The sequence below is a fragment of the Hypanus sabinus genome, chromosome 26 (genome assembly GCF_030144855.1).
Source record: "Hypanus sabinus isolate sHypSab1 chromosome 26, sHypSab1.hap1, whole genome shotgun sequence".
NCBI lineage: Eukaryota > Metazoa > Chordata > Chondrichthyes > Myliobatiformes > Dasyatidae > Hypanus > Hypanus sabinus.
Window position 1 is genome coordinate 27,854,694 of NC_082731.1, and position 25,210 is coordinate 27,879,903.

At 44.0% G+C, this 25,210-nt stretch overlaps 1 long non-coding RNA gene across 1 annotated transcript in view; it reads left to right on the forward strand.

Moving 5' to 3' along the window:
• LOC132381350 (uncharacterized) overlaps positions 1–25,210 on the forward strand; it is a 116,502-nt gene that overhangs the window by 14,098 nt on the left and 77,194 nt on the right. The gene's annotated exons all lie outside the window — the stretch shown is intronic.

The window sequence follows — 25,210 nt, forward strand, 5'->3', positions numbered from 1 at the left end:
TCTTTCACAGTGAAGACTGATGAAATATACTTATTCAGTTTGTCTGCCATTTCCTTGTCCCCATTTCTACCTTTCCAGCATCATTGTCTAGTGGTCCGATATCAACACTCTCCTCTCTTTTACACTTCATGTTTCAGAAGACACTTTTGATGTCTTCTTTAATATTATTGGCAAGCTTACTTTCATACTCCATCTTAACCTTCTTACTAACTTTTTTAGTTGCCTCTCTTGGCTTTTAAAAGCTTTCCAATCTCAATTTCAGGATGAATTTGATCATATTGTGATCACTTATCTCAAAGGGTTAAGCTCTCTAATCAATTCTAGTTCATTGTACAACACCCAATCGAGAACAGTCAATCTATCTGCAAGGTTATTGGACCCCTTCTGGTTCAGGTGTTACCTGTCCCTTTTGTACATGTCAAACCTTCTCCAGAAGAGATCCCAATGATCCATATATCTGAACCTCTGCCCCCTGCACCAGTTCCTCGGCCAGGTATTCACCTGCCAAGTCATCTTATTCTTACCCTTACTGGCATGTGGCACAGGCAGCAATCTGGAGTTTACTTCCCTGGAGGTCCTGTTCCTTAGGTTTCTCCCTTGAAACCTAAAATCTTTCCTTCAGGACCTCCTCACCTCGATAACCTATGTCACTGGTGCCAATATAATGAGTATGGTTTGGACCTAATTGCTGGGATATCCAAAGCAAGTTTCGAGACACAGTATCAAAACAGATCTGAGCACAAAACCAACACTAGATGGTATCATGAGTAGGTTGATGATTGAGCACCCAACTTTAAATACTCAATTCATGGTGCCCAAAACTTAATTAATGATTTGCAGGACCATCCTGAACCCTTTAAGGGGCTGTGACAGCTATCTGTACTCTGTCTTGTAATGGGACACCCCTCCGCAATGGCTGTCTGCTGATGGCCATGGCTGCTTGGAGAGGCGGTGATGATAGTCATGGATGAGGGCCGGATCTAAGATGTCTCTATCAGGCACCCAGCGCCTATCCTCAGGTCCGAATCCTTCCCAGTCCACGAGGTATTTCCAAAGACCCCAACAGTACACGAATCCAAAAGTCTTCTCACTGTGAAGAACAGTTCCCCTTCAATAAATGTGGGTGGTGACAGGGCTGATGATGCTGGGTATAAGGAGTTGATGCAGACATGGAGATATGGAAGGTGGGATTGATCTTTAGGGTCTTGGGGAGATACAAGGTATAAGCCACCGGGTTTACTTTCCTCAGAACTTTGAAGGGTCCAATGAACTTGGGCACCAACTTTCTAGATTCCACCTGGAGATGCAAATCATGAGTGGACAGTCAGACCTGTTGCCCAGGCTGTAAAGTGGGTCTGTCTTCTCCTTCAGTTCACCTTGGTCTCCACCTCTGGGTAGAGACCAGCACAATTTCTCTTCCACTAATCTATCTCTCCTTGCAGTGTTAGATGGAATATTCAGCTGCAGGGATCTCAACCCCATCCTGTTCTGGAAAGAGAAGCAGATGGTAACCAAACTGGCACTTGAACGGTGACATTCCATGCACCGAATGCTGTAAAGTGTTTTGGGCGAACTCTGCCCACATCAATGCTCACACCTCTCATCAGGTCTTTCTGAGATCAGACATATTAGGGTATGTTCTAAATCTTTGTTGGTCCTCTCCATTTGACCATTGGATTGTGGATGAAACCCAGGAAAGTTTTGCTCTTGCCCCTATCTGTTTACAGGATGACTTCCAGAAATATGATGGAAATTGTGAACCACAATCCAAGACAGTGTCCACCGGGAATCTGGATCTGGAAGACCTGGTCCAGGACAATTTCAGCCGTCTCCACTGCAGATGCTAGCTTCTCCGATACAGTGAGCTTGCAGGCTTTCGTAAACAAATCGACGGTTACCATGATGACCGACTTCCCCTTAGATGGCGGGAGACCCATGACAAAGTCCATGTAGATGTATGGTCAAGGTCTTCCAGGACAGGTAGAGGATGGAGGATCAGGTTCAGGGCTCCTTGTTCTGGTTGTACAGTCCATATACCTGTACGTACTGCCAAACCTCTTCCGTCATTCCAGGCCACCAATACCTCCTCTTGCTAAACTTGAGGGTCTTGCCAATCCCTGGCAGTGTGGTCATTCTCAATGAATGTCCCTATTGGAAAACCTGAGACTGGACAGAATTTGAGACAAACAGCTGACCCAGAGGGATGCCCTTAGAAATCCCTCCCTTGTGCTTGGGCCTTGTGAACAAGAGCGGTGATTGCTCAACAAATTGCTGCAACCATCCTGATTCGGGGCAAAATGTTGGCTGGCTGCTCCTCTTGTTCCAGTTCATCAAACCTGTGGGTCAGGGCATCTGGCTTCTGGTTCTTTTACCTCAGTCGAAATGTCAGGATGAATTCAAAGTGGTTAAAGAACAAAGACCACCTAGCCTGCCTGGAATTCAGCCTGTTGGCCTCCTGAATATAAGCCATGTTCTTGTGGTCAATCCAAACGATAAAAGGGTCACTATCCCCCTTGAGACAGTGACTCCATTCCTCCAAAACTAACTTAACTGCAGGGAGTTCCTGATTCCCTTTGCCATAGTTCCTCTCTGCCAGGGATAGTTACCTGGAGAAGAATGCACACGGGTGAAGTTCACTGTCTGAATGTGATCGTTGAGACAAGACCGTATCCACTCCAATGACTGAGGCGTCACTTCCATGTAGAAGGGGAGTTCGGAGGTAGGAGAAATCAAGATGAGAGCTGTTGTGAAGCTCTGTTAGGGCCAACAAAAGCAGACTCTGCTTCAGCAGTCCAGGCAAAAGGGCCGGTGGAATTCTTAGTTGGCGACGTCAGCAGAGTTGCCACAGAGCAAAGTTCCTGGTAAACTTCTGGTAGCAGTTTGCAAATCCTAGGAATCGCTGGACTCCTTTAATGCTGGATGTTGGTGGTCAATCTCTGACTACTCAGGTCTTGGTAGGTCCACCTTGAGATTGCCATTGGAGATGATGAATGCCAAAAATGAAACAGTTGTAATGTGAAACTTGGACTTCTCCAACTTGATCTAAATCCATTCTCGAAAAGACTCTTTAAAATGTCTCTGATGGGAATGACATTTTCTACCATGGACTTTGAGAAGATTGGGATATCATCCATGTAGATGAAGGAATACTTATGTAGAGTATCTTGGCGCATGTAGTTTATAAAGGCCTGGAAAATTGCTGGAGCATTCACAAGGCTGAAGGGCATAACCAAGTACTCGTAGTGCCCCGTCGGTGTATTGAATACAGTCTTCCACTCATCACATTCCCTTGTATGGACCAGATTGTCTGCACTCTGCTGTTCCTGATTTGTGAGTACCCTCACTCTTGGAGCATCTTGGCCGTATTCATGAGTGGTAGGGGGTTGCGATTTTTGTCTTTCATGCAGTTTAATGCCCTATAATCAATGCACGGCCATAGGCTCTCATCCATCTGTTGTACAAAGAAGAAGCCTGTACAGCAGGATAGGTGGAGGTTTGAGTGAAGCCCGTGGCAAAAGCATCCTTAATATTCTCTTCCATTACGCTACTCTCTGGGCCTTAATGCATATACAGTCAAACATGTGGGGGAAAGGTACCAGGCTGCAGCTCTACAGACAGTTGTATGGTGGTAGAGTCAATGCCTTTTCCTTGCTGAAGACTTCCTTCAAGCCCTTGTAGATGGAAGAGATTTTAACCAGTTTGGGTGTTGCTGTCTCCTTCTGAGCTTCTTTCAAGGATGACCCCTGTGGCTTTTTAGGCAGCAGGAGAGATTCAACTGACCTCAGAGTCTGCTCCCTAGGCTCATAAAGCTCATTCATGCAAATGGGCTAATTCAGAGTTCAAATCCCTGTAGGAATCCTCAGGTAATGCATCAAGGTATTACAGAGGGTTCTTCATCTTCTAAAAATAGGCTTGAAGGTTCAGTGTGAAGAGGTGTTTTCCTTTCTTTGATACCTGGTGGCTAGATTCATTAAGCTTGGCTGCAAGTTCCCCAGATTGTTCAGGCATCTCCCTGGTCCTCTCCTGAACCAGAGATTCCCTCTCTCTAGCTCCTGTGGGATCCTGACTAGATAGTGTCACGACTCACACAGTCCCATTGGCTGGAACCGGCTTGTCCGTCCTAACGGCTGGACTAGTTCTGCAGATGATCTCAGGTTACCTCGCACTGAAAGCTGTCCACTCTTACCATGACTGGACCAAGCAATGATTCCCCACACCCTCAGTCCTGGATGGGTTATGCTGGGACAGCCAAGGGTACCCGAGGATCAGGGGTATAAATGGAGAGTCAATAATGTGGAAACTAATGTCTTTCACAAGATCTGCTATCCTCATTTGCAAATCCACAGTCTGTTGCTGGAGCTGCCTGGAACCCAGTGGGTGAACATCCTAGACAATTGTGAGCATGGGTAGCCCCAGAGCTCACAAAAGCCTCACCTGCCTTAAGTTCTTACCCCAGGGGAACTCTGCGTCCAGCACAAACCCAGAAGCAGTGGGATTGGGAGAAGTGGCTGCTACCATCACGGTCCTCTCGATACTGGGCTACAGCCTGAGTCTGTCAGCTCACCGGTGACATAATCCCTACAGTCAAAGCAGCAACCTTGACTCCTGCCTCAAAACAGTGGAGAGTCCAGTGCAACCGACCTTTGTGGGTTTGACTGGATCTTGAGCGACAGGCTGGTTATGGTTCAAGGTTGTGGAGAGGAACTGTGATACATAGGGACTGGGCTTAGATTGGCTCTCCTTGATCTCCTGAATTGGTCCCACTTTTGCTCTGCCAGTTGAGTATCAAGACAGATGGATTGGTTAGTCAGAACCTCAAAGTTTACTGCTGTCTCAGCCAAAGCAAGGGCATTCTTCAGTTTATCTCGAAGTCCGAGGTAGTATAGCAGGGCTAAGACCTCCCCATTCCAACCACTTTCCTGGGGCAAGGTCCAAAGTTCGATCGTGTAGTCAGCTGCAGACCATCTCCCCTATTGAACCTTCATTCGGTGATCTGAGGATCGGCTGGCGTTGGTGAGTTGATGGAATACCTTCTTCATGGGGACCATGAACTCCTACGAATCTGATCTATGTTCCCAGTGTGCAGTAGCCATGCCAGGGCTCTTCCAGGTAGGAGAGAGGTAACAAAGGCCACTTTTCCATGCTCTGAAGGGAACCGGGACTGCTGTAGTTCAGACACTAATGAGCCTTGGGTGAGGAAGCCGTGGCAAGAATCTGGGTCACCGTCGCAGCTCTCCAAGGTTTGAAGATATGCTGACTCCCCTGAGTGACCTTGGCTTGCATGTTGTGAAAGTTGATGAACGGGTACCTGAAGGTCATGAATCTCCAGGCCTCATCTGGAAAACCTTTCACTGCGGCTGGCCATAGCAGACAAAAAATTCTGATATCCTCCTGGGTCCATGTTGGCTCAATCGTACTGTGACGAGAATCCTTGATGAGGATGGTTTGGACCCATTTGCTGGGGTAAACGAGGCAATGTTCTAAACATGGTATCGAACTTGATCTGAGCACAAAACAAATGCTAGACGATATCACTAGTAGGTTTATCACTGAGCACTGAACTTTGGTTCAGTGTTCCTTGATTTTCAATCCTTGGTGCCCAAAACATGGTTACCAATCAGTGGAACCATCCTGAATCTTTAAAGGGGCTGTGCCAGCTATCTGTATTCCCGGAAAGTTCAAGTATCTAAAACCCGGAAGCTGGTGCAGTTGGGTGTGTCTTCATAACAAAGATTTCTGGCTGCTCACCCTCACCATTGAGAATTCCATGGGCACGATCTGTGACAACCCTGATCCTGGCAGCCGGGATGCAACTTACCATCTGGGTGTCTAACAGAACCTCATCCCTGTTCCTCTGACGAAGGAATCTCTTATCATCACTGCATTCTTCTTCACCTCTCTCCTCTTCTGAAACATATCACCAGCCTCAGTGCCAGAGAACCAGTTGCTGTAGCTCCCCCCTCAATGGTATATAAAGTTAAATACTTTTTATCGAGAAGAACAGCCACAGGTGTTCTCTGCACAGGCTGTGCATTTCCCTTCCTTCTCTTGACAGTCACCCGGTGACCTGTCTCCTGCAACTTTGGGGTAACTACCTCTATGTAGCTCCTGTCTATCACCTCTTCATTCTCCTGTATGAGTTGAAGGTCATCGAGCTGCAGCTCCGGTTCCTTAAAACATTCTCTCAGTTGCTGCAACTCGGTGCACCTGGTGCAGGTGTGTTCACCTGGGAGAATGGAGTCTCCCAGACTTCCCACAACCCACACAGAGAGCAAAACATTGCCCCTGGAGCCATTCTCACTGAACTACCATGACCTAATAGATGAGGAATGATCAAATGGGAACAGAAAGAGAGAAACCTTAAGGTCTTATGGAAGGTGGATCAAGGACTAAACAGAGGAAATTCATGAGACATAATCTCCCATACACACAGCATTACTCACTAATCCTAATCAACCCCAGTTTTCTGAAATAGCTCTTAACCCTCAGAACTCGCCCATTAAGACCATAAGAGATTGGAGCAGAACTTGGCCATTTGGTCTATAAAGTTTGCTCTGCAATTTCATCATGGCTGATCCATTTTCTCTCTTTGCCCCAATTCCTTGACTTCTCCCCGTATCTTTTCATGCCCTGACCAATCAAGGATCTATCGACCTCTGCCTTGAATATAACTAAAGACGTTGTCTGCGGCTGCCTGGTGCAACAAATTCCACAGATTCACCATTCTCTGCCAAAAGAAATTTGACCTCATCTCCATTCTGAAAGGACACCCTATATTCTGAGGCTGTGTCCTCTGGTCTTAGACACTCCCACCATAGGAAACACCCTCTCCACATCCACTCTATTGAGGCCTTTCAACATTCGAGTGGTTTCAATGAGGTCACCCCTCATTCTTCTGAATTCCAGTGAGCACAATCACTAAGGCATCAAACACTCTTCATATAAGCCTTTAAATCCCAGAATAATTTTTTGTGAATCTCCTTTGAACCCTCTCCAATGTTATCATATCCTCAACATTAAATCCTTGCTTTTATGTTGTAGTCCTATTGAAATGAATGCTGACTTTGCATTTGCCTTCCTCACCACCGACTCAACCTGCAAATGAACCTTTAGGGAATCGTGCACAAGGACCCAGTTCAAGAGTAGTTGGGATGGGAAAGAAATGTTGTTCTACTCACATCCCATGAATGAATAACTAGAAGTCATCCACTGTTATGTTGTATCATGACGGATCCATTACTGTATTGTTTTCAAATTGATTCCACGTGATTGGAATTGTCTTTTAATTAAATTGCAATGAAATTAATGTAGTGTTAATAATATTTCGTGGCTGTTTTACTGTTTATTATTTTCGGTAGTTACATCACAATATTGTATAGAATTGTTTCCATGGAAATTCCATTGATAAGTTGGTTCTGTTTGTATAAAACTGTATGTGATAGAATTCCCTCAGATACGGCATTGGGAATGACTCTGTCAGTAATCGTATTGGTCAGTCCAGGTTACACGTGCAGTCCAGGTTATGGGCATCTCCACAGGATCTGGTCCCAAGTCATCACTTGTTCTTCCAATGACTTCTCCAGTGTCTGATTCAGTGCCATTCCCCTCATGATCTGCTCTGCACTCCGGGTCATGGCACTCTCCTCCAATCTGTGATTTTGAGTGCAGTCTCCAAAATCTGCTCCGTATGTATTTTCCCATATGACTGAACATGGTGCACTCCCTGAGGTATCAGGCTGGCAATCTGAATCTCAGATTCTTCCAAATAACTGATGTTAAATTGCTTCTCATACATGGGAATCACAACCTTCCTGAAAATCAATTGTGTATTCCCAAACTCTGTCCCATTCCCTCATGAATGACATTGAGAATTAACCACAATTTCTGGTCTTGTGGAGGTGTATTTTTCCCATTGTCTGGTCTTTTATTATTTTCCCCAATGTCTATTCCAGGAATATATTCCTTCAATGTCTGGTCCTGTGTGCCTTCCTCCAATGTCAGTCCCTTGATTTACTCTGCTCAAACCAGGTGCTGGTGCCCATTGTATTCTATTCTTCCTTGGTTTGCATTAATCTGTTACCTGTGATCCGAGATGGTGCAATTCCCAAACCAGGTGGTGCTGCAGCTGCTCAGGATGCTCTCGATACACCCTTTGTAGAATGTGGTGAGAATTGGGGTTGGAAGATGGACTTACCTTCATAATCTCTTCAGCCACCTCTTTCGGAACCCTGGAGTGTAGACCATCTGATCCAGGTGACTTATCTACCTTCAGACATAACAATTTCCAAAGCACCTTCTCCCTGTTAATAACAACTTCACTCACTTCTTCTCCCTGACACTCTTGAATTTCCACCATACAGTTAGTCTTCCCCAGTGAAATCTGATGCAAAGTATTTATTCAGTTCATCCACCATTTCCCTATCCCTTCATTACTACCTCTCCAGCATCATTTTCCAGCACGCCAATATCTCATCTTGTCTCTCTTTTACACTTCACATATTTGAAGAAACTTTTGGTATAATCTTTAATATCATTGGCTAGCTTACATTATTTTCTTACTGACATTTTTCTTGTCTTCTGTTGATTTTTAAAAGCTTCCTAATCCTTTAACTTCCCACTAATTTTTACTCAATTATATGCCCGTTGTTTGACTTTTATGTTGGCATTGACTTCTCTTGTCAGTCACGGTTGCAACATCCTGCATTTTGAATACTTCTCTTTGGGATGTATCTATCCTGTGCCTTCTGAATTGCTCCCAGAAGCTCCAGCCTTTGCTGCTCTGCTGTTATCCCTGCCAGTGTCCCCTTGCAATCAATTTTGTCCAGCTCCTTTCTCATGCCTCTGTATTCCACTGTATTGCCTTTATTCCACTGTAATAGTGATATCTCTGACTCTAGCTTTTCCTTCTCAATTTCCAGAGTGAGTTCTATCATAGTATGATCACTGGACCCTCAGGGTTTCTTTACCTTAAGCTCTCTGATCAATTCCAGCTCTTTGCACAACACCCAGTCCAGAATAGCTAATCCCCAGGCGTGCTCAACCACAACCTGCTCTAAAAAGCCATCTTGTAGGCATTCTACACATTTCCACTCTTGAGATCCAGCACCAACTTGTTATTCCCAATCTACCTGAATATTGAAATCCCCCATGACTATTGTCATTGTCCTTTTGACGTGCATTGTCTTTCTCCTGTTGTAGTTAGTAGACCACATTGTTGCTACTATTTATAGTGTCTTTTTATCCTTGCAGTTCCTTAACTCTACCCACAACAATTCTACACCTTCTGATCCTACGTTATCACTTTCTGTTGATTTAATTTCATTTTTTACTAACAGAGCCAACCCACCTCTCTACCTACCTGCCTGTCCTTTTGATACAATGGGTACTTTTAGACGTTAAGCTCCTAGCTGGAATCAGCTATGATTCAGTGATGCCACAACATCATGCATTCCAATCTGTAGCTGTGTCACATGTTCATCTACGTTATTCCATATACTGTGTGCATTGAAGTGATAACAACTTCACTTTTGTATTCACCACCCTTTTCTATTTTGTCTTCCTTTTACATTGCAACTCATCCTGTTGACTGCATTTTAGCCCAATCATCAGTCCCTGCTTGCTGGTAGTCTCACTACTCACTGCCTCTGTTAGGAAACCAAAGACTCGATCCTCTGCCTTATCACTCCATTTCCCATCCCCCTCCCAAATTAGCTTAAACCCCTCCCCCCCCCCCCCAAACAGCTCTAGCAAACCTACACACAAGGATAATTCTCCCCCTCAGCTTCAGGTGTTATTCATCCCTTTTGTACAGGTCGCACCTTCCCCAGCAGTGATCACAGTGATCCAGAAATCTGACCCCCTGCCCCCTACACCAATTCCTCAGCCACACATTCATCTGCCAAATCATCCTCTTCTGACCCTGCTGTTCTCTCAATACAATTTTTGCTTGGTTTCCTTGTTTAAATTCACAATTATTGTCCCAAATACCCTTTCACATTCTGCCACTTTCTGCTTATCAAGGCTGAGAGGCTAGGAATAAAGAGGTAAGGTCGAGAGTCCCAGGGGTTGTGAGGGGCCTCAGAATGTATTGCTGTCATTGGGGTTGCAGTGTCAGAGAATGCAATGTGGTGAGATAAGGAAAGTGAAAGTTTGAGCTTCATGGAATGTCTCTGTTAGTTAATTAGTTACCTTGACAACAGTGACAAAGGTGCTGTAGAGGAAACTGATGATGAACAGAATGGCAAAGGCAGCAACTGTAGGCAGATTGTCATCTCCATCCACGTGTCCCTGTTCTTCCTCCCCCTCCTCTCCTGTCAAGTCTGTGCAGGTTTCTGAAAGAATTGAGAAAGTGACGTTTCCTGAAGATCAACAACATCCCAATCACATGAAGACAACAAGAAGAGAGCAACAGAGGGGACGTGAGCCAGTTCCACTATTCAATGATATTATGAGGGGGTGATTGATAAATTTGTGCTTAAGGTAGGAGGAGTCAATTTTAGAAAACCTGGCACATTTATTTTTCAACATAGTGCCCTCCGACATTTACACACTTAGTCCGCTGTCGTGGAGCTTACGTATCTCTTCTTTGTAGAAGTTGGCATCTTGGACCTCCAAAAGTGGTCCACAGCAGGGGTAATTGATAAGTTGGTGCCCTAAGGTAGAAGGAGATGAGTTATTAACTTCAAACTTTCTGCATAATCACTCAAAGAGTTAACTGCATACACATGTAATGAGAGCTGCATAACTCATGTCCTTTTACCTAAGGCCACAAACTTACCAATCACCCCAGCTGTGGGCCAATTCTAGTATTCAAAACTAGTAAATGAACTAGTTTCTCCTCATCGACTCTGTTCACTCCACTGAAAATATTGACCATATCTCCAGATCTTCCATTAGTGTTCTTCATTACAGATGCTCCACTCTCACTTAACATCATCCCATCTGGAAGTGCATGTATGCTCAGCACTCTCTCCAAGACAGTTTGTCCTTCTCCGGATGTGGTCCCAAGACCTTGAGTTGGCTCTTGCCAATTCATTTCGTCCATTATCTCTGTAGTTAAAACCTTACAGATTGCTGATAGATTTGCCAGCCTTGTGGGAGTTGTCATGTGGGTATCTGCCCACTATCAGCACCAAATGTTTGTCTTTTGATCACTGCTGTGAATGGATTCTGTAAGCGGTCTATTGCTGTGTGTCTCACTGTGGCAGGCGGGTCGGCCTCTCTGCCTCATGTGGTCTCCCTCTCTTGATGAATATCAGTGATATCGGAGATGGTATTGTGGGTCTGTGTTTATGGATTGGGCTATTGTGTTTATGGACTGTGAACATTTTCAGACTTATGGTTTTTATATTTTGAGTTTCTTAATGACCGTTCCTTTTCGGATTTGTTTTGTGAGGGGAGGGTGTTTGCGGGTCGGTGTTCTGTTAGTTTTTTGTGCGGGGGAGGAGTTGCTTTTTGGGGGTAGATGTTTATGTTCAGTTTTCTGTGGGAGAGAGTGCCTTTGGGGGTTTGAAGATCGGATACTATTCATTTTTGTACAAGGGAGTTGGTTTGCTGTCTCTGAATGACTTTCATATTTTTTTGTTTTTGTGGCTATCTGGTGAATCAAATTTCAGAGTTGTATATGGATACATGCTTTGATAATAAATGAACCTTTGAACTTTTTATCTAGTGAATCACTTTGGCACTGAACACATTGCTGTAGGTCACAGGGGATCACTGCCTATGTCCTCTCTAAGCTTTTCGCATGTGTGCGTGGACACGCGTTTTTCAACCAGCACACAAAGGAAATTAATGATTACTTACCTAAAATACTGTAGTAATTAATAATTATACTTATTGAAATGCCAAAGACAGGAGAGAAAAAATACCTGAGTGACTTAAATATGTATGCTATTTTGTTGTTATTCTGTACAGTTTTATGTCAAATATTTTGTAAACTTACATAAACTGTGCCATGTGTGCATTCAGTGTGCACATACTTTTGTCACAGGAAAACATTTCCACAGCATAAGATTTTTGCACACAATGACTACTAAAAAATACAGGGAACGTAGATCACTGCCAACATATTGTCCCTACTTTCTGTAACTCTCCACTTTCAGAATGAGTTCACGAAATGTCTTCACAAAGTTGATAAAATACCTTTCCCTGTCAATTAACCTTATATATTTGAAACTGTGGACCAATCGGGAATGTTCTATCATTTGCACAGTGAAACTATAATGTATACACACACACACACCCCTGCTTGCTGCAAAAATGGAGGCCCCTCCTTCTCCCTTATTAGGGGGAGAGAGAACCTGTGGTATGTCGAATGTCGGGTGAAATGCAAAGTCTCTGGGGTAACTGCAAGCATGTGTCTTTGCTATTGCTTTACTCACACTTGAGTGCTCGGTGGTGGGTGCCAATGCACTTTTCTTTGCTGCTGGCTGGAGGGGGGGGATTGTTGCTTGTTGCTACTTATGTGTGGAGGGGGGTAGCTGGAGGGACTTTGGGGTCTAACATTTGACAGTTGTTCATTCTTTGGGACACTGTTTTCATGGATGGTTGCGAAGGTAAAGCATTTCTGGATGTATATTGTGGACATTTCTCTGACATTAAATTGGACCTTTGAACGTTTGATATCTACTTGAGTATCTGTCTGTCTGTGCAATGAAGGACAGGACCAACCAGGCAACACTTCCCACCCCTCATGTTTAAGTCACACACTTGCATCCCAAAACATACTGGCATGGAACACTGGCAGTTGAATGCTTTCCATACCTTCTTTACTGAACTTTGATTACACAACCACAGGCTGGCATTTAACCTCTCAAGTAGTCTACACAAGTTTCCAATAGGATTAGACTAAAACAAGGAAGTCTTAACAAGAACTGCAGGATCTCAGAAATGTTAGTCATTTATTTCCTTATATTTAATCCTGAAATATATATTTCCATTTTGAGTTAATGAGAAAGGGCTTGCAGGCCATCTTGCTTGTTTCAGTAATGCAAACCACACTATCAATTGGATCAACAATCAATTGAAGGTTGACAATTGGAGTTATTGACCACTCTGCACATGGGAATCTCTGCTGCAGAGAACCCAGTAACCCAACCTCTTTCCATCTCATCTGGTGGGGAAGGGTAACTTTAGAGGGTTCCTATTGTGAATGGACTTTTTTATTCATATGATATTTATGTAACCCTCAGGCTCGCCCAGTTCGCATTTGTCTAGGGGAATCAGCCTTCAGCCCTGCCAAACTGGGTAATCATGTTTGTGTGGATGCTGTGTAACGTACCTCCAGTTAGAAATCACAACACAAAATACCAGACAGTACACCAGATGCAATTAAATGATAGAACTTTATGAACCTTAACCTGAATATAGGGTTAGTAATGAAAATAAACAAAAAAAACAGCTCTCCAACTCTCCAGCTCTACCAGCTCTCTCCACACGCATCTTCCCTCTTCATCTCTCCTCAACAAAAGACCATGAAAAACAACATCCTTCCAGATACACAAGACAAAACAACAATCCCCGATTGTCTGACAGGCATACAGCAGTCCTGTTATCTCCAGCCATAGGCCAAACATTGCTGCTACAGAGAAACCATTACCTCAGCAGTGAAACATTACAAAGAAGCCATACATTCTCCCCCCCCCCACCAAATTTAGTCATGTCCTCATGACATTGAAATAATTTGCCAATCCATCCTGCAAAACACAAAGCCCAATCCAGGTGCAAAAGGCAGAGACATAGCTCCCCAAAACAGTAGAGATCATGCATTGTTCCCCGGGCGCTACATAGGCCAACCTATCCGGTGGTTTCCTGATCCTCTCAGACCTCCGTACCTCCTCACCCAACTCTTCAGGCTCAGACACTAGTGGGATACTTCGGGTCTACTTGGCGAATCCTCCCTCAATCTATCACTCATGCCCCCCTGCAACTCGGAGCCCTCTGTCTCGTGTCCAGCCCCCGCTTCCTCTACTTCAGGGTCCTGCTGTAACCCAGGCTGCCCACAGATAGCACCCCCCCCCACCTCACCTAACTCAGTGGGAGAAGGGCCAGGAGTCTCTTCCTCAGTCAATGGGGAGTTAGCAAAAGGCAGCATGTACCACACATCAAGATCATCATCCTCCGAATCAGTATCTTCTGAATCAGTACCCCGCTCATGGGCGGGGCCCAGCCTAGCCTGTTCCACTGTGGGCCTTACAGTCTCCCAGCATTTTCGCAGGGTCCTCTTACTAGGTGTAGGCTCCAATTCAGGCTGTGGGTCTACCTGCACCTCTTATTTCCTTGATTCTGCTTGGCGGCCGCAACCCCAGCCAATTCATAATTCCTTTTCAGCTCTCTCCTCATATCAGACATATACTTCAGATAAGGCTTCGGTGGTAAGTCACTCTCGTCAGTCCCAAAACAAAGGTCAGTGGGCAACCTCGCTTTGCACCCAAACATCAGGTAATATGGCAAGTACCCAGTAGCTTCATTTCGTGTACAATTATCACTGTGAACCAGATGCCCAATATATTGACTTCAACTGCTCTTCTTGCTGATCTCCAGGGTCCCGAACATGTCTATCAAGGTCCGATTAAATCTCTCAGGCTGGGGATCGCCCTGCGGGTAATAGGGCATGGTCCTCAACTTCTCAACTCCAAGCATGCCCAATAACTCATAGATGAGTCTGCTCTCGAAGTCCCGTCCCTGGTCTCTATGTATCCTCCTGGGAAGGCCATAATAAACAAAGTACTTTTCCCATAACACTTTTGCCATCGTAGTCTCCCTTTGGTACTTGGTAGGAAAATCTGGTGTAGTGGTCCGTGATGACTAAGACATTCGCCATGTTGCTGGCATCAGGTTCTATGGACAGGAAATCCGTACACACCAGGTCCAGGGGCCCTGCACTCTGCAAGTGGGAAAAAGGAGCTGCCCACGTAGGCAGTGTCTTCCACCGTGTGCAGCGAATGCACGACTTGTAGTATTCGTCAACCTCTGACTTCATTCGGAGCCATTAAAACCGGTCTCTGAACAATCCATAGGTTTTCTCCATCCCCAAATGTCCACAATCATCATGAAGTGACTTCAAAGCAATCCTCTGATACTTCTTAGGCAGACCCAGCTGGGAATGCTGAGTTTCGTCCGGGGGTGCTGTGACCTGATATAAGATCTGGTTCTTCAACTCCAACTGAGGCCATTCTTTCACTAATGGAGGCATCGTCTTCTCCACCTGAGCCATGTCTCCCTTTTCAACCTCGGACCAAATAGTGCCTATACCTATATCATCTCGCTGAGCAGCTGCCACTTCCCCAGAACTCAATTCCGGCAGCTGATTTGTCTTCAGTGCAGTCAGGTTACAGTAAACTTGGGATATGGCATCATCAGAAGCCCCCAGTTGATCCACTGCTTGATCCAGCTTCTCCTCTTTCTCTGCCTGCAAGGTGATGGCAAACTGACACAAGGCCTTCACCCCAGGGGCAGGAATGCTCTCTCACTCATCGTCTATGTCCAGCCCCTCATGCACCTGTTGGGACAAAGCATTAATGTTCTGGCTCCCCGGCAGGTACTTCAGGCTGAAATCATAGGCAGACAACGCTGCCAACCATCGATGGCCTGTGGCATCCAGTTTCGCCGAGGTCAGGATCTAAGTTAGGGGTTGTTGTCCGTCCTCACCTCAAACTTGGCCCCGTAGAGATAGTCACTTAGCTTATCAACTACCGTCCATTTCAATGCCAGGAATTCCAACTTGTGCGTGGGATAGATTCTCTTGGAGGGCGAAAAACTCTGGCTGACAAACACTACAGGTCTCAACCCGGCGCCCTGATCCTGATAAAGGACACCACGTAAACCTTCCTGGCTGGCATCTGTGTGCAGAACCTACGGCAATTGGGGGTCCGCAAAAGCCATCACTGGTGCCTGGGTCAGAATCTCCTTCAATGACTGAAAGGCCTCCTCACATTTTACATCCCACCTCTGTCCAAAAGGTTCTGATGGGTTAAGATACACTCCACCCTCTTTGTCCTCCCCCCCCCCTCCCTTTCTTCCCCAAGGGAGGGTAACTACGCAGAAGCTGATTCAAGGGGTGACTCACTTTGGCGTAGCCCTTCACGAATCTCTGATAATAACCACAGAACCCTAGGAATGAGCACAGAGTGCTCAGAGTCCGGGGCCTTGGCCAAGTGGTCACCACTTCTATCTTAGACGGGTCTTAGCTACTCCATTCCATGAGATTATAGGTCAGACATAGCTCACAGATGTTTTGCAGAACTGGCACTTGTCCAGGGAAAGTTTTAACACTTCAGGTTTCAGGTGGCCGAGCACCTTCAGTAGCCTTGCTTCATGTTCTTCCAAGGTGGATCCGTTTTCTTTTTCAATCTTTTTATTAAGTTTTTCAAAAGTAAATACATAATGATCATAATAGTATAGAGGGAGTGGGATTACATTGTTGGTAATTAACATATGAAAGAAAAGCTAAAAATAGCACCATTCAAATATAATTGACCTCCCAAACCCTTGATACCAAAAGTAGACAAAAATAAAAAGATGGAAAACAAACCCAAATTGAAATTTAAAAAAAAAGCTAAACTATATTAAACCAAACTAAAACAAAACTAAACAAAGCTGGGCTATTCAATTATATCAAATAAAATCTTTAACATTGTTAACTCTGCTTCTCTACTCAAGTCAATGAATAAAATAAAGGAATTGGAAAAGATCAAATAAAGTTCTATGAAAGTGTTGAATAAAAGGCCTCCAAGTTTCTTCAAATTTAATCAGGGGTTCAAATATACCACTTCTTTTTTTTCCAAATTTAAACAAGATATGGTTTGGGAGAACCACTGAGATGTGGTTGGAGGATTAATCTCTTTCCAGTTAAATAGAATAGATCTTCTAGCCATTAAGGTAGCAAATGCAATCATCCACCAAGCTGCAGAGGGCAAATCAATCATTGCTAAGCCAAAAATTGCAGTAATTGGATGAGGTTGTAAATCAATAAGTAAAATTGTGGAGAATATATCAAAAGTAGCTTTCCAAAATTTTTCCAAAAGAGGCAAGATCAAAACATATGAGTCAAAGATGCTACCTCAGAATGACATCTATCACAGATCGGATTTAAATGAGAATAAAATCGAGCTAACTTATCGTTGGACATATGTGCCCTCTGTACCACTTTAAACTGAATCAACGTATGTTTAGCACAAATAGAAGAAAAATTAACTAATTGTAAAATTTTCTCCCATTTCTTTATAGGTACAGAAAGTTGAAGTTCCTTCTCCCATTTGTTTTTAATTTTATCAGATATATCTGGCTGTATATTCATAATCATACCATAAATGGTTGCTATTAAACCCCTTTGATAACGATTTAAGCCTAAAATTTTTCCATGATATCAGTTGAATGTGAAATCGGAAAGGTCGGTAACATCATATTTTAAAAATCTCTAATCTGTAAATTTTTAAAAAATTAGATTTGGGCAAATTATATTTATTAGACAACTGTTCAAACAACATGAAACAGTTATCCAGAAATAAATCACAAAAACATATTATACCCTTCATTTTCCAAACCTAAAGGCTTGATCCATGACAGAGGGTTGAAAGAAAAAATTCATTGTAACAGGACTTGATAAAATAAATTTATTCAAGCCAAAGAATTCATGAAACTGAAATCATATTCATAATGTTTGTTTAATTAACCATTTGTTTATTCAATTTAGAGAGAACCAAGGGAAGCGAAGTCCCTGAGATGGAAGCCAATGAAATTCCTTGTGCCAAATTGCGTTCAAGATTAACCCAATGAGGACTAACATTCAAATCCACTTCATGTGTCCAAAATATTAAAATTCAAATATTAATTGCCCAGTAATAAAATCTTAAATTCTGCAAAGCAAAGCCACTATTTTTTTTAGATCTCTGCAAATATTTTTTACTTCATCTAGGATTTTTATTTTGCCATATATAAGATGAAATTTTAGAGTCAATAGTATCAAAAAAGGATTTTGGAATAAAGATTGGTACTGCTTGGAAAAGATATAAAAATTTAGGTAAAATAATCATTTTGATAGTATTAATTTGGCCAATCAATGATATAGACAATAAGAACCATTTAGTAACCGATTGTTTCACCTGACCAATTAAGGGTGGATACAAATACTATGAAGTCATCCAAATACACCCTCACCTCAAGCAAGTTCATATCCCCCACCATCTTCTCCATAACCCACTGGAATGTTGTAGGGGCTCCTGATATGCCCTGGGGCATCCTTTCAAACTGGAAGAATCCCAGGGGACATATAAATGCCATCTTCTCTTTGTCGGCCTCTCTCATCGGGATCTGGGAATATCCACTCCTCAAATCCAGCACATTCAATACTTTGCACCATTCAGACAGGCCAGCACTTCTTTGACCCTCGTGACCGTATACTGGTCAGGGACGGGCCACTACTATTGGGTACACATAGGGGCTTCGGGACTCTGTGACGATCCCAGCTTCCTTCAACGTACAAAATACCGCCACACATCCTCCAAGTCTGTAGGGGCGATTTGCCACGACTTCTCTGTAAACGGGGTGGCCTCGGTCACTAGAGATAGTGTGATGCGTGCTGTTGGAACAACCCACATCAAACTCGCCAATGGGAAAGACACCTTCCAATTTCAACATCTTCTCGACCAGCCTCCTTTTCCAATCCAGCGGCACTGGGGTGTCTCCGGAGTTGAATGACTCAGTGGTCAACTTCTCCCCCTTTTCCAATAGTTTCTCTCCAGAGTGCCTCATGGGGGCACTAGACATTACCGTCACCAGGAACAAATGTGCCAGGGGCATCCCCCGCATGAAGGTGACCTCCCACTTCGTAGTGTTCCTGACAATCACTGCCATCCTGCTCACCTGTACAACTGAGGACTTCTGCAATTCGGGCCTCACCAGTACCCCAGCCGGAAATCCCAACTCCCCCTCACACTTTCAATCAATCTCTGTCGCTTTTTGTCATCAGAGCACTGCCACTCATCTAACAACTGAGGTCTGCTCCACCCACATCTCATATTCCTCTTCCCCCTCGGGGGTGGGCATTACTCCAGAGAAAATTCTTAGCTTCCAGCAGGGACCTGCTGCCTGTGCACTGGGCCACTTACTCACCAGGGAGGTAAGGGCTGATGAAACTTAGAACCCTCACTCTTCACTGGGGTACGGGGTCTAATTAAACTTTCCAAATCCGACCACTCTTTTCCCTCATTCTTCAGAAATGATAGAGCCCTGTCTCTGAAATCTCTGCCCCCAACTGCGGGTAACTCAGCTTGTGCCCCAGCCTGCTGGGCTCCCTTCTCCTCCTCCCTGACAGAATGGACAGTGAATGGCCTCACCTCACCTGGGGCACCGATAGACACTGACAGTCCTGCTGCCATTATGTCAGCACTCGTCTGACAGAACAAGCTCGAAGCACCATTTTATCAAAATTTCGCGCTACGATTTCAACTTTGCCAACAGCTTTAACCATACTCAAAAATCAAAGTAACAATTCATCCAGGGTATGAATATCCACCCCACTCAACATGCACGCATTAATTACCAGCAGTCTCACAATGGCACACCAGCGCTCGACCTCAGCAGCATCTATACCAGCACAGGTTTAAACAGGGCAATCGCACAGCATCCAATGGAATCAATCCAGGATGCAGCCCCCACAATTATGACCCTCAGGCTCACCCAGCTCACCTTCGTCTAGGGATATCAGCCTTCGGCCCTGCCAAACTAGGTAATCATGTTTGTGTGGATGCTGTGTAATGTACCCCCAGTTACAAACCACAACGCAAAATACCAGACAGTACACCATATGCAATTAAATGATAGAACTTTATGGATCTTGATCTGAATATAGGGTTAGTAATGAAAATAAACAAAACAAAGGGCCCAAGTCAAGTTAAAGTCACGTTGGAGCTCGCTCAGTAGTCATTCTTCCACCATCGGTCTCCTCCGAACGTCGCCGACCTTCGAACCCCCAGATCCCAATCCACTCCTTCCGGTGGTCTTCCAGCTCTTTCCACACACATCTTCCCTCTTCATCTCTCCTCGGCAGAAGACCACGAAAAACAACAACCTTCCAGATACACAAGACAAAACAACAATCCCCGATTGGCTAACAGGCATACGACAGTCCTGTTTTCTCCAGCCATAACCCAAACATTGCAGCTACAGAGAAACCATTACCTCACAGTGAACATTACAAAGAAGTCATTTCATTAGCCTTATCAGTAAAACATTACAAAGAAGCCATTACATTTACCTGGAATATTCTGCTATTACACATTCTAGTCAATGTTTACACCACTAGTGATCTCTCCGCATGTATAAGTTAAAGCTTTTTACTTTTGGAAAGGAAAGAGAATGTGGAACGTGTTCAGCAGGCTAGAGAACATTTGTGTAACAGAGAAAGGACTAACACTGAGATAGCATCACAAGTGTACTCTACCATTGCTTCAGCACTAGTTCTGTTCCTGGCTGAATACTGTGCATCTCTGGTTTACTGGAAGTCAACAACTGTCTGGTGTCCAGTTACATTACACAATGCCTGCTCCAGTTGAATTCAGTTCCTCCAGTTCTGCTGACAGATAGACTTGCTTCCTGTTTCTGAGATCTTGGTGTGCAAACATTGATCCTGCAGTCATTATTTCATCATTCCCTCACTGACAAGGCCGGCATTCCTTGCTCTGCTCCAGCCGGCCGATCACAGAGCAGTGAAGAGTTTGGTGTGGGACTGATGGATATGGGTAAACAGGGTAGGAAGGCCAGTGTCCTTCACCAAAGAAAATCAGAGAAATAGTTTGTAATCTCAAACTAGAATCCGGCACAGTCACCTCTGGTTGTGTGATCGCGCCATTGTGCTGAGGCTTGGGAACAGACTGTAGGTCAGTGATCCTGGTACTAGTACTGAGGGAGTGCTGCACTCTCACACATCTGTCTGAGATGTGACAGAGGGGCCCAGATGGGCACTTACTGATGGACAGACAGACCTTGTGTTGGTAGTTTGGAAGAGAGTCAAGTTTGAAGGCATTGCATGAACTCTGATTCTTTCCCACTCTCTGCCTCTGCATTATTAATCCACTCACACAACGACAACAATGCCACACTTGCCGTTACCTATTGACCTTGCTTGGCCCTGGGTTGTGGCTGTGGCAGAGGATGTCAACAGTGGAGTGAGTCTCAGAATCATACCTTGAATGTTTTTCACATCCTGCCTGACACTGGTGTTGGAGGGGGGATGAGACACTGTGCATCTGAAAACTGAGCCTTCCTTCCACTCCTCTGTGCTCACGGTCAGGACGTAGCTGGCAATGAAAGTCCTCACCTGTTCCAGAGCAGTTGGTCTCACACTGATGTTGGAAGAGATCAGAGAGTCCCCTTTCTCCCAGGTGATGGTTATTTGGTTTGGGCAGAATCCAGGGGCAACACACTCGAGGGTGATTGTGTTTCTATTCTTGGTCTCTCCCTCTGGTGGAGGCAGCAGTCTGACTTAGGGACCGTTTGTCTCCAATGGAACTGATGGGCAAACAATGGAAATGTCAAACATTTTTTACTGAGGTAACAACATTGTCCATTTTAATCGCTGACCTCTTGCCCACCTTCGGTACTTTTTGTCCGTGCTGATACTGGTGAGGTTGAAGAAGGTTGTTGGGCAGAGCAAGTGTACTCCACCCCACTGGCCCACTCCTCCACACTGGTCTGGAGTTGGCTGATCACTGTGTCTCGGGTTCCTTCCTCTCTCGGTTTTTTGGTCATGTTTGCTTTGATTTTCTCCCTCTCGTTCACATGCCAGTGGATTTGGACCTGGCTCAGATCAGCACCCACAATCATACACACCAGAGTAGCGGTCTGGTTGATCCACATCTCTTAATGGGGGGATTTTGGATAAAGCCAGACAACTCTGTAGATGAAAAATAGAAAATTTACAAACTGGACAATATCTGCTGTCAGCTGGCTTGACAACTTCAGCTCAGACTTATCCTGAAGCTCAATTTGTACAGAATTGTACATTGGAATGAAATCAGGTTTGTTTGCAGAGTGGGTTGCTCATCTTTGCTTACAACTTTGACGGAGAAAACTAACTCAAACATCAAGGAGCTTATTTCCTCAGGACCCAGCCGGGTCACAGCAGGGGCTGCAGGACAGTTGCCCAGCCACGTGACAGTTGTAATAGCTGCTGTAATGCCAATAAAATACACTATTTGATCTGTGAATTGCGAGAAAAGATGCAGTTTTTGATCAAAGACAACATTTCCTGCAATCTTCCCATCTCAGGAGGGAATTTGTGGGAATACACACCAGTCTTCATTGAGGGATCTTCAGTGGAAAGGCTGAGCAGTTTCCAGTTCCTGTGTGTTAATATCTCTGAAGATCCATCCTGAGACCAGTACATTGATGCAATAACAAAGAACGCTTGACAGTGGCTGCATTTCATTTGGAGTTTGAGTATGTTAATATATTGGTAAAGACTGTCACAGATATAGATATACCGTGAAGAACATTCTACCTGCTTCACAATCAGAAAAAGCTGCAGAAAGTTGTAAACTCAGCCAGCTGTATCATGGGCACCGATCACCATCCAGTGTTGATGACTCCTTCAACAGGGGATGCCTCAAGCAGGTGGTGTTGTGTATTTGCAACCTACCTTAGTATTAATTAGACAGTGCATATATCACAACTCGATGCTTTATGCTCTTGAAGTGTCTTTATTTCTCATTCTTGCTTCCATGCTCTCTCACAGCATGTGTTGTTCTGTCCCAGACTGATGGCCGAACTTGACAAGTGTCAGACTACATTAACTGACCTTACCATTTTAATACTTGACATCACTCCTTTCCTGAGTAATGAACTTCAAAGTTTTAGAACCCGTTCAACTCACAGATTTAATCATTTGAATTCAACACTATTCTCTGATATAACCAACACATTTTCTGTTTCAATCTAATGATAACTCTGGAACCGAAAACTTCATTTTTGACTTGTAACAGTTAGCATTGTTTCAAACCCACAACTTAAAGCTCTACTTCAATCCAAAATCATTAAACTTCAGTGGTTGTTTCCTAACCCTTTGAGGTCTCTCTTTGCTTTCAATGTCTTGTCATGACTTTTGCTCACGGTGAAGCTGAACTTGTCCGTAACTGTCCATCATATTGAGCTCCTGTCCTGGTACTTCATTGTGAAATCCTTGAATTTCCTCATGTTTGCCAGAAGTCTTTCTTGTGTTGAACTTTTTCACATGTGGTGTTCCTTGCATCCTGCACTCCAATGTGAGATTCAACTACCTTTTGAGTTCCTGTTTTCCTCATCACCCTGTGATGTGTTGAAAGGTGTGCTGAATTTATCCACTTTTTCTTGCTGGATAAGCACAGTGTCCCCAACTTTTACAGTAGATTCCTGTGCTCCTCTGCAGTCGTCTGCATACAGCTTGCACTTTCCTTTCCATTCTGCATCCCAATCTCCAACTTCCAGTTCTGCTGTCTATACCTCCTTGATGTCTGGTAACCTATCTTTGGATCACTCTACTAATCACAGGTCTCCAGTTAGAGAGGTAACCATCTGCTGTCAATCTCTGGCTTCTCTCACAAAGCCAAAGTCTAATCCAATTTACTATCTTATCTTGAATGCCAAGCGACTGACCTTTCCTGTTCCTGACCATCCTCCCATGCCATGCAGACGTAGATGTAGATACATGCAGTCCATGTAGATAACATCCATATCTTCCCTGCATCAAATTTCCTGGTAACTTTCTCAAAAACCTCTATAAGAATGGTGAGACATGACCTACCATGCACAAAGCTATGTTGACTATACTTAATCAGGCCATGTCTATCCACATAATCAGATATCCGGTCCCTTAGAATACCTTCCAATAACTTTCACACTATAGATGTCAGGCTCACTGACCTATAAATTCCTGGTTTAATTTTTCAGTCTTATTTAAAGAGTGGAACAACAACAACTATCCTACAATCAGCTGGGCTCTCAGCTGCCACTAAAGAAGTTTTAAATATCATTGCTAGGGCCCCTGCAATTTTTGCATTTCCTCCCACAAATTACACCCTAACTTGCCTTAAGACAGCAAACACCTCCTCCTCTGTAATGTCTATAGGGACCATGTCCACACTGTTGTTTTGCCTTACTTCAATAGACTGTCCATCTCTCAAGTAAATACAGATACAAAATATCAATTTAAGATCTTCTCATCCCTTTTGTATCCACACATAGATTTCCATACTGATCTTCTTGGGAATCAGTTTTGTCCTTTGCAATCATTGTGTTCTCAACATATCTGTAGAATCCGTTACAATTCTCCTCCACTTTGTCTGCTAGGGCAAACTCGTTCATTCTTTTAACCATTCTTATTTCTTTCTCAGGTGTATTCTTGCATTTCTTATACTCCATAAGTACCTCATTTGTTCCTACCTGCCTATACCTGCTGAGCACCTCCTTTTTCTTCATAACCAGGGCCTCAATATCTCCTGAAGACCAAGGGTCCCTAAACCTGTCCTCCTTGCCTTTTATTCTGACAGGCAGATAGCAGCTTTGTACTCTCAAAATTTCACTTCTGAAGGCCTCATACTTACCAAGTACACCATTGCCAGAATAGAGTCTGCCCCAATCCACACTTGCCAGATCCTTTCTGATACTATCAAAATTGGCCTTTCTCCAGTTTAGAATCTGAACCTGTGAACCAGGTCTACCTTTTTCCATATTTACTGTGAAACTAATTGCATTATGATCAGTAGATGCAAAGTGTTCCCATACACAGTCTTCTGTCACCAGCTTTGTCTCATTCCCTAATAAAGAGATCAAGTATTGCACGCACGCTTGTTGGGATTTCTGTGTACTGATTAAGGAAACTTTCCTGAATACATTTGACAAACACCATCCCTTTTGTAATATGGGAGTCCAAGTCAATATGTGGAAAGTTGAAATCACCTACTATCACAGCATTATGTTTCTTGCGATACTCTGTGAGCTCCCGACAATTTGTACCTCTAAATCCTGCAGAGTCTTGGGTGGTCTATAATATAGCTCCATTAATGTGGTCACAGCTTTTTTATTTCTCATTTCCACCCATAAAGCCTCACTAGATGAGTTCTCCAGTCTTTCATGACTGAGCACTGCTGTGACATTTTTCCTGACTGGTAACGCCACCACTCCACCTTTAATCCCTCCACACTGATGCATCTAAAACTACGGACGTGAAATACTG